Raw genomic sequence first — 15,250 nt, 5'->3', positions numbered from 1 at the left:
CGGGCCCCTTTGGCTTGCTTTCCTCAGATCTCAGGCGTGTAAAATCTTCATTATTGGTTCTCTGGAGTCCATCCCGTGCTCTGGAGACTTTGGATCATGAAATCCATGCCTTTAACATCAATTTTCAATTAACGCTCCTGACTTCATCCTGTAACAAAAATACAATTAAAATACTCCATTAAGCATTATCATATACGTAAAATCTGGTAATTACTGGGGTCTGATATGCAATATTTGACCCTGATCACCCACCTTGCTTATTTGTTACCTTGGTCGTCCAGGCCCTTTGGACCATCCAGCTGGGATTGGGATGCAACAGGCCCACCCTGATTTATGTGTTGTATTCAAGCCTTTCATCTGGTGGGGCCCACTGTGATATATATGGGCCACCATGAGTTATGAGTTTCATCTAAATTGCCCATCTGCTGGATGCCTAGTAGGCCCAAGTAGCCGGGAGGGCTGGACGTCTAGTAAGGGCCCAATATTGCTACATGTAGTTATATATTATGAGGCTGTAAGGCCCACTAGGGTGAAGGTGTAATGCATACACACTATACATCAATTTTTCTGAGATCATGAGAGCCATTAGGGCCTTGTAAGGCCCACCTTCCATTTATATGAATGAGGACCAGACTGTCCAGATTTCTAGACATTTGGTAGGCCCAGATGGGCTTGATGTCCAGCCTTAGAGCCCCCTTTGATGCAAGTGTTGTCCATCCAGTATGCTGAATTTTGTGGGTTGTTGTGTAAGCCCACTATGATATATGTGTTATACACCTTGCCCAACCATTTTATAGAGTATATGGGCAGCCCCATGAGGCCACCAGGATGCATGTGTTGTATGTCTTCCCTGGCCATTTTTTTCTGGGTTGTGGGCTACTCCATGTAGCCCACCTTGATGTATGTAGACCATGGGCCATCCCTTGAAGCCCACCATGATGTATGAGATAATATAATGCTGCCCATTTATTTTCTAGCTATTGTAAGGGCCATGGGCCCCATTGTGAGATAGTTTCTATAGCGGGCCACACTCTAGGAGGCAATGGTGGTTAAATGTCCACGTTGGAAACCTCCCTAGGCCCATTGTTAGGCCCATTCTCATCTTCTCTTAGTGGGCTAACCCAAACCGTTGAGCCCCCATTATTGATGATGCTTCCACCATGCCTTGTAGATTGGTCTAAGCCATATAGCCCATCTTGTGCTTATTGGGCCCCATAGGAAGCCCAGTTTCCTACGTAATGGAGAGGGTGAGGAAACCCACTCTTGGTACTTAGGCCTATCCTTGATATAAGTATGCCATTTAGGTCATCTATTGATTGTAGGAGAGTACAAATCACCATTAGATATACCTAGTAGAGCATCATGATACATGCACATACGCATCATTTGCATGCTTATTATGAGTGATTGACCATAGTTTGTGCTATTGGGCTGGTTGTTTTTGGGACTCCCTTAGAGACGGAGTTGCCCCACATGAGCACGCGGTACGTGTAGGATTAATGCATGACTGGATAGTATGACTTATGCATCTCGCATTTATGTGATATGATCACTGTACGCCCTAGTGACATCAGGGCTGTGGCCTTCACAGGCATATCGTGGATGACAGGATTGGACACTAAAAATATTTAGTTCTAGCACTGTGGGCACTTTAAATGTCCTTGGGTGTAAGTCCTAGAACCCTTATGGTACAAGGAGGATGCTCCAACGTCGAGACTGAGTGGAAGTATGAGCACCCAAGGGTCGGATACCATTAGGTTGCACCTCCCACCGTGTCATGGTCGGTTGGAAGAGGGTGTGACTTTACTCTCCCAGGTGAAGGGGGCATAGATAGGTTGAGTTTGACCAGCTAGAGGAATGGGTCCACTGACGAGCCTGGTAGATATTGGCTGACTACTGGCTAGGCGGGTAATGAGGTCTTTTACACTCACTTGGCTGCGTGCCTGGGGGAGGGGCAGTCAATGTGGAGTGCACTAGACCTCAGTGATATCCTAGAGAGGAACTGTACTGATATGTGGATCTATTTAAGGACTGGTATGCTTGTATTGCATCTTGCATATGACATTTAGCTATATAGGTCTTGCATCGTATAGCCTTGGTATGGCCGACAGCATTCATGCCTTGCATTGCATAGCCTTGGTACGGATGATAGCATTCATGTGCTTACCAGTATTTTTGCATTACTCTGATATTATATGCTTGACACATGTATTACGCACACACTTACACCACCCTTTGAGCTTCCTGTAAACTTATGCATGATAGATGCGTGCAGGTGATGCTAGGACACAGCCGATCTGAGGCAGGAGTGTGCGGCTAAGCTTCTAGAGTTTTTGATACCTATCTTGTATTTCTCTTTATGCGTTGTACTCAAAAGTTTTTTTTATTATAGTGGATATGTGGTGATATTGTTGTTTGTGTCTGGGTTATGCTTACGGTTATGCTTCTTATGAGAACAAATTCATGCTGAAAATCTTTCTTGTAGGATCCCAGGATTGGAATCTAGTATATGGGTGCTGGGAGCTGAGAATGAGGTACTATGGAGGCTGTCGGCGCCAGATTCGGTGATAGAAAATTTTGTGAGCCCGATTTCCGAGTTTGGGGCATGACACGAGTTGGTATTAGAGCATAACTTAGGAATAACTAAGGACAACATCACATATCTGTTATGAACTTAGGACGGTTAAGTCCCGAGTTAGTAACCTTTCGATTTACGATTTAGTTCCCTAACGTATGTGCCTTCGAGAGTTCTCAAGGTAGATAGGCCCCTTGTTCCTTCCTTTAGGACATGACGCCCAGGAGAGTGACCTGAGTGACTCCTGCTCCCCTACGTGAGACTCCCGTTCCCCCGCCTGAGATTCTCATTTCCCCACCTGAGACTTTTACACCCCCGTCTAAGACTAGCGCATCACCGACCGTGTTTATGAGTGCTGACCAGCTACAGCAGATGTTGCAGACTATGACTGCTGCCCTCTAGGGGCAGGGTAGGCGACCCGTCGAGACACCCGAGTAGGTAGAGTAGGGGCGCGCGAGCGCCCTTCTTCGAGACTTTACCTGGCTCAATCCCCTGTTCTAAGGAGAGCCCAACCTAACCGTAGTAGAGAGTTGACGCTCCAAGGTGGAGAATATTTTTGACAAAATGAGATGTACGAATGAGCAATGAGTCCTGTTGGCAGTGTTTTTACTTGAGGCCGAGGCCGAGCACTAGTGGGCATCAGTCTTTCTTGCAGCAGGGGCTGAGTTCGTATGGACGTGGGAGGAGTTTATAGACCAGTTTGACTAGAAGTTTTTCCCGGACCACATTCGACAATAGTGTGCACTCGAATTTGAGACTTTGGTGCAGGGGGATATAATAGTATAGCAGTATGAGGCCCATTTTGTCGCACTGTCGAGGTTCGCGATGTATCTTGTCGATGATGAGGGGCGGAAGGCCCGCCATTTTGAGAACGGCTTGCGTCTTGGTCTCCGGAGCTGTGTCGTTGGACACATGCTCCTGACTTTTGAGCAGGTAGTGTAGAGGGCCCGGGTCTATGAGGCAGAGTGGGCCAATTCACAGAGGGTTTGTGGTTAAAGGGGAGATCGGAAGAGGAAGGCCCCCTCCAGTGGCTCCCATCAGTAGCAGCACCGACCCCAGCAGAGGTGTGCAGCCCGCCCAGCCTTCCAAGCACCAGCAGTGCCTCTAGCACCACCTCCAAGGCAGTTCACCAGTGTCTGTTTTGGATGTAGTGAGATGGGGCACCATAGGTGAGAGTCTCCCTACCTTCGATAGCAGCAGCAATAGCTGAGAGCACCGTATCAGCCTCTACCACAACAGCTCCTACCACCGAGACCCCCATAGCAGCAGAGGCACAGTTTTAGCTGCCACAATAGCAGCATTAGCAACAACGACCTCAAAGGGGATAAACATCTCCCCAACCTACTCAGGGCAGATTTCACATGGCCCACCAAGACCCACAGTCATCAGGAGGAGTCGTTGAGGGTACCCTCCCTGTCTCTACATGTATAACTCGAGTTTTATTCGATTCTAGTGCATCCCATTCTTTTATGTCCGAGGATTTCTGCCACTCAACCAGATTGCCATTAGAGTCTACTTGTGAGGGATTGTCAGTGTCGACGCCCTTGGGGAAGACTACAGTACTAGGCCGATTTTATTCGTCTTGCCCCATTTTAGTAGGAGAGACCTTTTTGCTTGCTGATTTGTTCGTGTTACCGATGTCAGAGTTCGACGTCATCCTGGGTATGAATTGACTCATTGAGTACCACAACATCTTGGATTGCTCTGGGAGGACAGTCACGTTTTGTGTGTTGTGTTGCAGTTCCAGTTTATAGCTGAGCCCAGAGGAGAGCAGCTCTCTTGTTTAATGTTATGCGCCATTGAGTAGCCAGTCGCTGTGAGCATCGACCAGTTGCTGGTTGTCTGTGGTTTTTCTGATGTGTTTTAGGAGATTCTGGGATTACCGCCTTGCTAGCGTATCGAGTTTCAGATTGACCTCATGCCTGGTACCGCGCCTATCTCAAAGGCCTCGTATCGTATGACACCATTGGAGTTGTGGGAACTGCAGAAGCAGTTGGACGAGTTGTGCGAGATAGACATCATCCATCTGAGCAGTTTGTCGTGGGGAGAGCCGATACTCTTCATCAGGAAGAAGGATGGCTCGTTGAAGCTTTACGTGGATTACCGCGAGCTCAACAGGGTCACGATTAACAACAAATACTCGCTTCTGGGGATCAATGATTTGTTCAATCAACTTTAGGGTGCACAATTCTTTTTAAAGATAGACCTTTGGTCAAAAAATTCAGTTCTGAGAGGAGGATATCCCGAAGACAGCCTTCAGGATGTGTTATAGTCATTTTAAGTTTCAGGTCATGTCCTTCGAACTGACCAATGTGCTCGTCATATTTATGTAGTTGATGAATAAGGTCTTCTGTCCATATCTCGATCAGTTCATTGTGGTATTCATCGACGATATTCTAATATATTCGAGGACTCACGAGGACCATGAGCAACATTTAGAGATTGCTTTGCAAACCCTCCGTGCACACCAGCTTTATGCGAAGCTGGAGAAGTGTGAGTTTTGGTAAAAGGAGGTGAAGTTCCTCAATCACATGGTGACGAGGGAGGGTGTCGCAGTAGACCCCTCGAAGATTGATGTAGTGCATCAGTGGGGCTGGCCCACAAACGCGTCTGAGATTTGCAGTTTCCTTAGTTTGGTGGGCTATTACTGACGCTTTATTGGGGGATTCTCCCGGATCGCAACACCATTGACCAGGTTGACCTAGAAGGGCACTGAGTTTGTGTGGAGTGACACCTATGAGTGAGCATTTACAGAGTTGAAGGATCGCCTTATGTCCGCACCTGCCCTCACTCTTCCCTTTAGGAGTGAAGGATTTATGGTATTTATAGATGCTTCGCATGTTGGTTTGGGTGTTATCCTTATGTAGCACGAGAAGCCAGTGCCTTACACAGCTTGCCAGCTCAAGGTCCATGAGCTGAACTACCCCACAAATGATTTGGAGTTAGCCATAGTGGTCTTCGCACTGAATGTGTGGAGGCACTATCTTTATGGGGTTAGGTTCGACTCTTCTCTGACCACGAGAGCTTAAAGTATCTCTTCTCTCTGTCCGAGTTGAAAATGAGGCAGAGACGTTGGATGGAGCTCCTGAAGGACTATGATTTTGATCTTCAGTACCACCCTGGCAAGGTGAATGTGGTGCGGATGCCCTTAGCCATCAGCTGCGAGGCTTGGTGACACATATGATGATTCGGGAGTGAAAGATGCTCGAGGATGTTGAAGCATATGACTTCGAGTTTGGTCTACAGTCTTCTATCGTACAATTGTCGAGCTTGTTGATTAAACCCTCTTGTGTCGCAAGGGTGATCGAGGCTTAACAGACTATGAGTCGTTATAGGATTATCGAGCAGAGGTGGCATCTGAGAGTCAGTCAGATTGATAAATTAGTTTTAATGGAGGACTTCATTTTAGAGGCCGATTGTGTATCCCAGATGTTCTAGAGTTGCACAGGGATCTTATTACCGAGGCACATCGATCGAGATTTTCAATCCACCCTGGCTCGACGAAGATGTATCGTGACATGAGGAGGCAGTATTTTTGGGTGGGGATGAAGTACCAGATCGCCAGTTTTGTGGCCAAGTGTGACACATGCCAGCGTGTCAAGGCCCATCATCAGAGACCCCCAGGTTTTTTGCAGCCATTGAGTGTCCCGAAGTGGTAGTGAGAGCACATATCCATAGATTTTATTATGGGCTTACCGAGAACTCAGCACGGTCATGTCGCCATATGGGTTGTCGTGGATCGTCTGACGAAGTCGGTGCATTTTGTCGCGATTCATGTGACCTAGCCTTTGGACCGGCTTGCCAGATTATTCATTGATGAGATCGTGAGACTGCATGATGTTCCAGTTTCGATCGTTTCTAACCGAGACCCATGGTTCACATCTCAGTTTTGGAGGAGTTTTCAGAAGGCGATAGAGTCTGCCTTACAGTTCAGCACCGCGTATCATCCGCAGACCGATGGGCAGACCGAGAGGGTCAACCAGATCCTTGAGGATATGCTTCGGGCTTGTGTGATTGACTTCTCAAGTAGCTGGGATGAGCATTTGCACCTGGCTGAGTTCGCATACAACAACGGCTATCAGGCGACCATTGGCATGGCTCCCTTCGAGGCATGATATGGCAGACCATGCAGATCTCCGAGTTGTTGGACCGAGGTTGAAAAGCGTCGTCTCCCAGGTCTCAAGTTTGTGCAGCAGATGTTAGAGGTCATCAATATAATCAGGCAGAGGATGTGCTGTAACACCCCATACTTTTCGTACTCGGGCATCACCATGGGGATTCAATTTAATTTATACGTGCGTTCCCTTACACGTTACCTTGCATCAACTCTTAATCTACCATCTCAATCGTCGAATTCAAACCTAATTTGTATAACAAGCCATTCATCTGATTAATTTCTAATACAACTAATCACAACTTTAGGGATATCCATTTCAGGATCTTAGTCGCCTCGGTACACCCATGCAACCATTCATCATCAAGCGCGAGACCAAAATCGATAGATCCATTGATCATCGGGTCCACAAAATTCTATCAGGCAAGTTAGCCATTTAATTACACTGTCAGGACATTTACTCATAAATCCAACTAATTGGTTTCAATCACCCTGTTAGGCAAATAAAACTGTACCCCGACATTTTAGGACTTTAACCATAAAGTCCACCAAGTTTACAACGCCACGTTGGGCAATCCAACCGTTGGATTGGCAGGATGGTCAGGGGGTCGAATATTAGCAATTAGACATCCACGTAGTGTATCCCACTTAACGATTATAGTTAGTTAAGGATTAGGTAACATGAATCATGGTGATTAATCTACCATGAGGACAATTCTATTTAGAAGTAGGCCCTACAAATTAATTCAAAATAATAGTAATAATGATAATAATATTAGTAATAATAATAATGATTAAAGAAACTATAGTATGAACATTCAGAATGAGAAATTCGTGGAATAAGTAGTCCTAACCATCTGAACAATTTACAAGACCGTTGATGTCCAGATTGGAATCAATCCAACCGTTAGATCAATATGAATCAACAAATAAGGTAAGATCACTCAACGCGGCCCACCTAAGCCCTGGATCTATCTCACCATTGAACGAACGCCTTGACAGGGCCGACAGAACTTGATGAACTGTGCAGATCTGTGAGATCATCACGGTGGACCCCATAAAGCATTGAGTGTGCACTGCAGGGACCACACCCGCAGTGCACCAGACTGATAGCTCGAGTCAAAGTGCTTTGACCTGAAGCTTTTTGAAAAAGAGAGACTCCCCTCTCTTTCGTTCGATTTTCCTGCCAGCAGCCCATTCAAACGGGTGATGCGGCTAGCCCACCATGATCATCCTCTTGGATGATCCAAGCCATCCATCATGCACGCCTGTCGAAATTGATTGAGGCCATGCCCTTCTTGCATGTGGGAACATGCGTACATGCCCACAGCAAGTAGCCAAACGTCTGAGTGAGGTTGTGTTTTCAGCCTTCCTAAGATCACCCCACTACGATCAGTGTAGGCCACCTTTGGCTAATCTAAATTGCCCATCTGATTCAAACAACTGGCCCAGACTTAACCCAGTGTATCTCATGGGCTTCCTGGTACGCGTAGGTGCATGTCTCTCAGCCCAAAATGACTTTATGTCTGGGAATTTCTGAAAATGGGAAACACATCTCGCTGCTACTAGCCTGGCGATCCGCGTGCTCTGCCTCCTTCCCATCCCAATCGTCCCTTGAGCTCGCATCCATGCCTTTCCTCCAGCGTTAATTAAAATGGAACAGGCACCCAACGGAAAGAAAGCTTGCTAGAACCTTTCCTATTTAGGAAACCTCCCTGGCACGATCTAGGCCTCCCACCTCGCCACGTGGAGAAATCCCTATCATTCCCTGTAGGACAGCAATGACTCCCTCAAGAAAGCCACCCATCTCACGAGAAAAGCTTGGGGGCGGAGTATTTCACAGGATATTGCACTCAAGCAAGTTGCAAGGTGAAAAAAGGGCCCCACACTGATACCATGCCCCATCCGATTAGTCCAGATGGATTGGATGGCTGTTTTAACTGACCAATACGAAAACACCATTGCAGGGGGCGTCATCTTCCCCATTAAACCAGAGGACCCACCATCATGGTGTGGGCCCCATTTTAAGATCCGAGTTGTTTTTCCAATGGGCCTCAGTGCGTGAAACCCATCCCTCGAATCGAATTTCCCCCGTGCATCTAAGCGACGATGACGGAAGCTCGAGTGCAGCCATCTATCTCAACCGTTCGATGGACGGTTTGAACAGACTCCGTGGCTATAAAAGCTACACATTTTCCTTAGGGTTTGCACCAGAAATTCAAAAAAAAGAGAAAAGAGGAGAGAAAATCGAAGAGGAAAGGGTTCGGGAGAGAAACCAACAGCGGTTGTCTTGCCGCACTAGCTCGGTTCAAATCGAGTCACCTACTCACTCTAACTAAAGTGGAGGTTGAGTTAGGTGGACTCGGTGGGGATAAATAGTAGAGAAAGAGAAGAAACAGAAGGGGGGAGAGAGAGAGAGAGAGATGGAAGAAAAGAAAGAGGGAGTGAAAGTTGAGTGCGGGTCATGTTGCACCGAGCAGTCGGGTCATAAAAATAGAGTGGTTGGGTGCAACTCATTGCTGGCCTCAAATGCAGGACTATTGCGTGGTGCTATCTAGACCACAGCAACAGTGCTAGGCCCTGAGCTCGACTCGGCAGATGCTCGGAGTAGATCAGGTAAAGCAATCCCTCTGTGTTGACTAATATAAACCAATCATCGCCATTGCGTCACACGTTGCGACGTCCCTGAAACACGGCTGTCTTGCAGCTCGTGCCAATCTGACGGGGACAACGTAACAAGGGAAGATGGTACAACATGCCGGTGATTGGGAAGAACCCAACTCGTTAGATGGGGGGCTGGAATTGACCGTCCCACGAAACTTGGACTGAGTCGAGTTTGAACTCAGTACCACAGGCCAGCCATTATCTGGATGGTCGTACTTCACGGCCCATGGGCCTGAGTGTTCCAGATCCCGGCCCAAGTGTGAAGCGGCCATGAGACCGGGAGCCCAGGCCTCTTATCACCTGACACACCATACTCATAGTGGTCCTCACCGAGTCGCATACTCAGTGGGCCACAACACGCGTCATAGGATGGGCCGCATCTGAGGCGAATTTCAGTGGGCCACACCACATGCCCCATGTTGTGGACCCAAACCTTGTGAAACCCTGTAGCTGGGCCAGGATCAGGCCAGAAATGGGCAAATTAAAACCGCTAGGCCTTAGGCCATGTGTATTGCTGTCGGGCCAGGAAACAACCTAGCCGAAGATCTGGCATTAATTGATGTATCAGTTTGGGCCGAACCAGGCCCAGTTTGTCCCTTAGTTAGGGGCAAATTCTAGGCCCAAACTAGACCACTCGTTGGGAAAAATAACAATAAAGATTGGTGGGCCTGTTCATCCTAATACAGGCCCAAGTTCCTTTGATTATCAGGTCCTTACAAACCTCCTTACATCTCAATGATCTAAATGTTTGAAAAGTCTTCTAACACCAATTTATCATAACGGGAATGACCCTAGGAAATCACTTGTGCGATATTGGGCCATAAGATACTCATGGGTATTTGAATCAAGGACCGGACTATGACCCTTCAGGTGATGATTCTTCCCCTTGAGCTTTCCATCTTTCCATTAGCTTAATTTATAGTTTTTATTTTAATTTATAATTGATATCACTCTCTTATAATCACATGTGTTAGTTGGTGAAAATTGAATTGCTATATTACTTGCTTAATGTTCATCTTGTATATTTGTTCATGAATTATTTATGGATTGCTTATGAAACTTAAACTTGTACATCAGTGGGAAACCCCCACCTATAAATATACACCCATACTTGGGATGTAACCCAACGGGTTGTGATTATAATGGACCTTCGGCTTAGTAGTTATTGAATGGTGGTTTAAATTAACTATTGATGTGGGCCTACCATCTAGGGTTGTTGTGTCCAATGGTTTTTATGGATGGTCTTTATCGTATGTTTTTGATATTCGCCCTATGTGGCATATTTTGATACTTGCCCTACATGGTTTTGTTTTCATATTTTCCCTATATGGGTTTGATGTTTTATACTGTGCAACCATGCGATGGTAAGCCCCATATACTGTAATATGATTGGCCACTAGTCGATGAGTTTCCATTAAACATCCTAAGATTGGTAGTCTCATGGGCCGGGGATGGTGGTCATGGGACACTATGCCCGAGCCGTCGGCCTATGCTGGGCCATGTGCTCCCCGTAGTGACCGAGAGCTTATTTAAATTGGCTGGTTGCAATTGGACTAATAATGGGTTGGCTAATCATGCATGCATAGTACAGACCAGCATCTATTGCTGTTGTACATGACATACGGATTCGCCTGACTGGATGTTTTACCAGGGGCACAGACCATCATCCATTGTTATTGTACGTAATTGCCTATCTGGATGTTTTACCTGAGGCACAGACCATCTGGATGTTTTACCCAGGTCGATGATTTCATGGGTGACGAGCCCAATGTCCATCTGGATGTTTTACCTAGGACAGTGATTGCATTCATGCATCCATGCATATAATAAAACTGCATTTACTCTGTTTTAGCTGCCTGGATGTTTTATACTATTTCTTACCTAATACGGCGGTATATAATCTTGAGAGGAATTCACACTGAGTTGGACACTCATCCATCAAATATACAATCGTACAGGTCGCACAGGTGGCTTAATTGATTTTCAGGTTTAGACTGATGAGTGGTACTATGAAGATGCATGATTGTATTGTTAAGAGTTGCTACATGGTTTTATAGTTCCAGATTTGTTACAATTTGCTTTGTTTACATGTAATATCATTTCACTTTGTAATTATAAGTTTGGGACATTGGTTTGTATAAGTCATTATGGACAACTTCTTGTACATCCTAAACGTAAATGAAATTTTCCATTATGTATGATTTGTCCATTCTACGCTCATTTGCTTAGTCGAAAAAAATAAACTCGAATTTGATCATCCTTTAAGGTTGACACTCGGGTTTTTGGGAAACGGGTCATGTACTCGGGTCTTGAAAAGTCGGGGTGTTACACGCGCATAGCTCAAAGCTGGCAAAAGAGTTTTGCTGATCGTCGGCGTCATCCCTTGGAGTTTGCAGTTAGGGACCGTGTGTATCTCAAGGTCTCACCCATGAAGGGTGTGGTTCGATTTGGAGTAAAGGGCAAACTTGCCTCGTGTAATGACCTGAAAAATTTTGTGCCAAGACCCGAGTACTACCTCTATTTTCCTTAGATATTATTGTGGGGTAATTAGTGCTAAACTCAATTGCTTGTGAAATTCGCATCAATCACTTTAAATTTGATCTGCATGACTCAAAACCTGTAGAATCATTAGCGCTAAGTTACTCTGAAATCTGGAATTCATCGCTAAATCCAGTTGCTCTTGGAAATTTTTGGAAGCTTTGGATCGGACCTGGACCGCGCGTCGAAAGTCCGATAGCGATGATCTTAGGCTGTTGTGGTCACCATGTTGGACTTGACCATCACCTCAAAAATCAAGTCCAGATGATGTTCTGGGTCAATTTGATTGAGTCTGGAGTGAAGAGTGTGAGAACGGTGAGAAATTAAATATGCTTTGATGAAATCTGAGTCGTGTCGCTTGCGCGACGATTTTAAGCAATCTGACCGTTGGATTCTGACCCAATTTTACTCTCAGATCAGGGAAGGTGGCCCAGGCATGTCATAGTGCTTGTGGACCTAATTGAGTTTCGGTGACCGTTGAATTGAGTGTGGTCCGCCACAGCTGATCGGTTGATCCGATCGGTACGAAAACTCAGCCTGACCTAGATCCATGGTCAGTGAGCTTAAGTCTGACTGCACATGGAAAAAGGACCACCGAAAGTGTTCCGTTAGATCGAGAGAAACCTGTTTTGGTTATAACCTAAGTATACCTTAGCCCTGGGGTTATTTTCATCAATGTTAGGCCTATATATAGACCTTAAAACCCTAATTCTCTTTTCCATACGAATTTCTTAACCCTAGCTAAGAAAGAGAGAGGAAAAGAGAGAGAAAGTGAGAGAGAAGTTGGTGAATCATCTTAGATTCTTTCCTGTTCTTCTTCATCCTTAAACCTTCACTTTTGAATCGTTCTTCCAGCGATTCTAAGTTCATCCTTGGGTAAGCTAACCTAACCCTCATCTATTTTAGAGCTTAGAATAGTCTATGTGTAGTAGTAGCTCATTTCTATCCTTGTCTTAGGTTATCTTGTCGCCGTTGACGAAGACATATCGTCTGAATCAGTTCGGTGTTCTATTTCTGGTTTAAGGTGCGGACTTTAATCGTATAGGTTATGGTTTTCAAGGCTTTTAATGCCAGCTAATGGTTTATTCTGGTTATGGATGAGTTTTCACATGCCAAATGCTATGTTTATTTTACGTTCCTGATATGCATGTGATATATTAAGATTTGTGTATTCTATGTATATGTAGGAAGTATCGTATATGTATAAAATATGAGCATGTGTTTGCCATGATTATTTGTCGTGTATTTATGCAAGATGTATGTGTGACAACTCCTTGGCAAAAGGAATTGTCCAAATGTGTGTATTCCAACATACGTCATGTATGTTGACCTATGTATTCTAAGTGTTTGTAGAAATGTCTAAATGGTCTAAAGGGTGATATGTCAACCTAATTGTGGGCGTTGAGAAGCGATTCTCAACACTCCTATTGATGTGTATGATTTCCTACATGCAAGTCACATCCTTTGTTGTTTAACTTCAAGCATTACTTATGTGTAAATCCATGTTAAGTTGATATTCTTCAAATGCTCACATACTACATGATTTGAGTTGTTGTTCCATCACTATTCTAAATTGTTGATATGAATATCTATTGTAGTGGAATGTGTTTGGGGCTATGAAATAGTCCAGGAAATCGGTAATCGGCCTTGAGTTCGTGGCTGAGGTTGCTTTCACCATGTAGGACATGATTAGACGAACCCGAGTCGTATTAGAGTTGTCGGCAGTGGTTTGGCCACACGGAGTGTTTGCACACTCTATGTCGTTCAACCCAACGTGTGCTCGTGCTAGTCGAGTTTGTCAAGTAACCCGATTGTCTGATGTATGTTCACCATGTATGGATGCTATTGTATGAATCTAGGGTACCAAGCTTACCGATGAAATCCTATTAACCATTGTACCTTGATCCGCTAAGACTCATGAGCTGGACATGGTGGTATGGGACACCGTGGTCCAGCTGTCTGCTTACGCTGGGGTGACGAGCCTCCCCATAGTGACCAGTGAGCAAGCAAACTCGTGAGCCGATTATGGTGGTATGAGACACTATATTCGTGCTGTCGGCCTACATTGATTGGTGACGAGCCCTTTGTAGTGACCTCGAGCATACCTGGATACCGCATTGAGGTGACGAGCCTTATTGTAGTAACGAAGGTATGATAGGCGTGCATTGATTGGTGACGAGCCCTTTGCAGCGACCTAAAACCATATGATCGTATGAGATTGTCTAGGACTGACGACCCTAGAATGGATCACTATTTGGAAATTGATATGAGGAAGGTACCTTAGCTTCCCAATCCTGCTGTATGAAAAGGACTAATAACAACTTGGTAATCATGTGCATGCACCGCATTGCATGTGCCTGGAAGAGGTGGAGCACTTTGAGGTGATGTCATGCGTAACGTAAGATGAAGACGCTGAGGGTGTACCGGCGAGGGCACGCATCATTTTACATACATCTTTACACTAACAAGAGTACTTAGGACATGTTTGATTGTTCTGCTTTATCATTACTGCTTGATTGAATTGATAACATGTTAACCTTTGCTTTATTGTTCCACTGAGTTGATCACTCACTCCCACGTTCTGGGGCGGTGTTTAAACACCCACCAGACTCTGTCTTAGTTGTAGATATTGATGTGACCCCTGAGGCAGAGCAGGAGATCGGGGATGATGAGGCTGCATTTTCTTTTATGCAGTTTTCAGGTGGGTTCTAGTGAGCCTTCTTTTGATGCGTGGGATTTTGGAATTTCTTTTTGGGAATAGATGATGTCATTTGATACTTGTAATTTTGATAGTAACACTTGTAAGTACGACTTGGAATGTATATGTATTTCAGGGATTTGCACATGTACACATATATTTCTTTAAGTCTTCCGCTTGCGTTCTTCACTTATCCCTGAATTATATTTGCAGTTTGGCTTAATCTATTCCATATTTTATGCACTCATACAGACAACATACATCCATCATTCAATATGTTGTATAAGTGATGTTTTGAAACTCGGGAGCTGAGTTATGCTCGACCCCCGAATTTCAGGGCGTTACACCCTGAGATTTATTGGATGTTTTAAGATCACTAGGTGCATTGGCACCGAGGTCTATAGGCTTGCCTTACGACCTCAACTGTCTGTCATGCACAACATTTTCCATGTTTCTATGTTGCGAAAGTTGGTTTAGACATTCTTCCTGTGATTGATTGGCAACCGTTAGAGGTTCGTGAGGATGCTTCATACATTGAGTAGCCAGTTCGCATCCTTAATCCGAAGGAGCAGGTCCTTCGGACCAAGGTCATTCCCTTGATGAAGGCGTAGTGGGGTCACCATAATGTTAATGAGTTGTCTTGGGTGCGCGAGGCTGAGAT

The sequence above is a fragment of the Magnolia sinica genome, chromosome 2 (genome assembly GCF_029962835.1).
Source record: "Magnolia sinica isolate HGM2019 chromosome 2, MsV1, whole genome shotgun sequence".
NCBI lineage: Eukaryota > Viridiplantae > Streptophyta > Magnoliopsida > Magnoliales > Magnoliaceae > Magnolia > Magnolia sinica.
Note: the sequence above shows the minus strand (reverse complement) of the source record.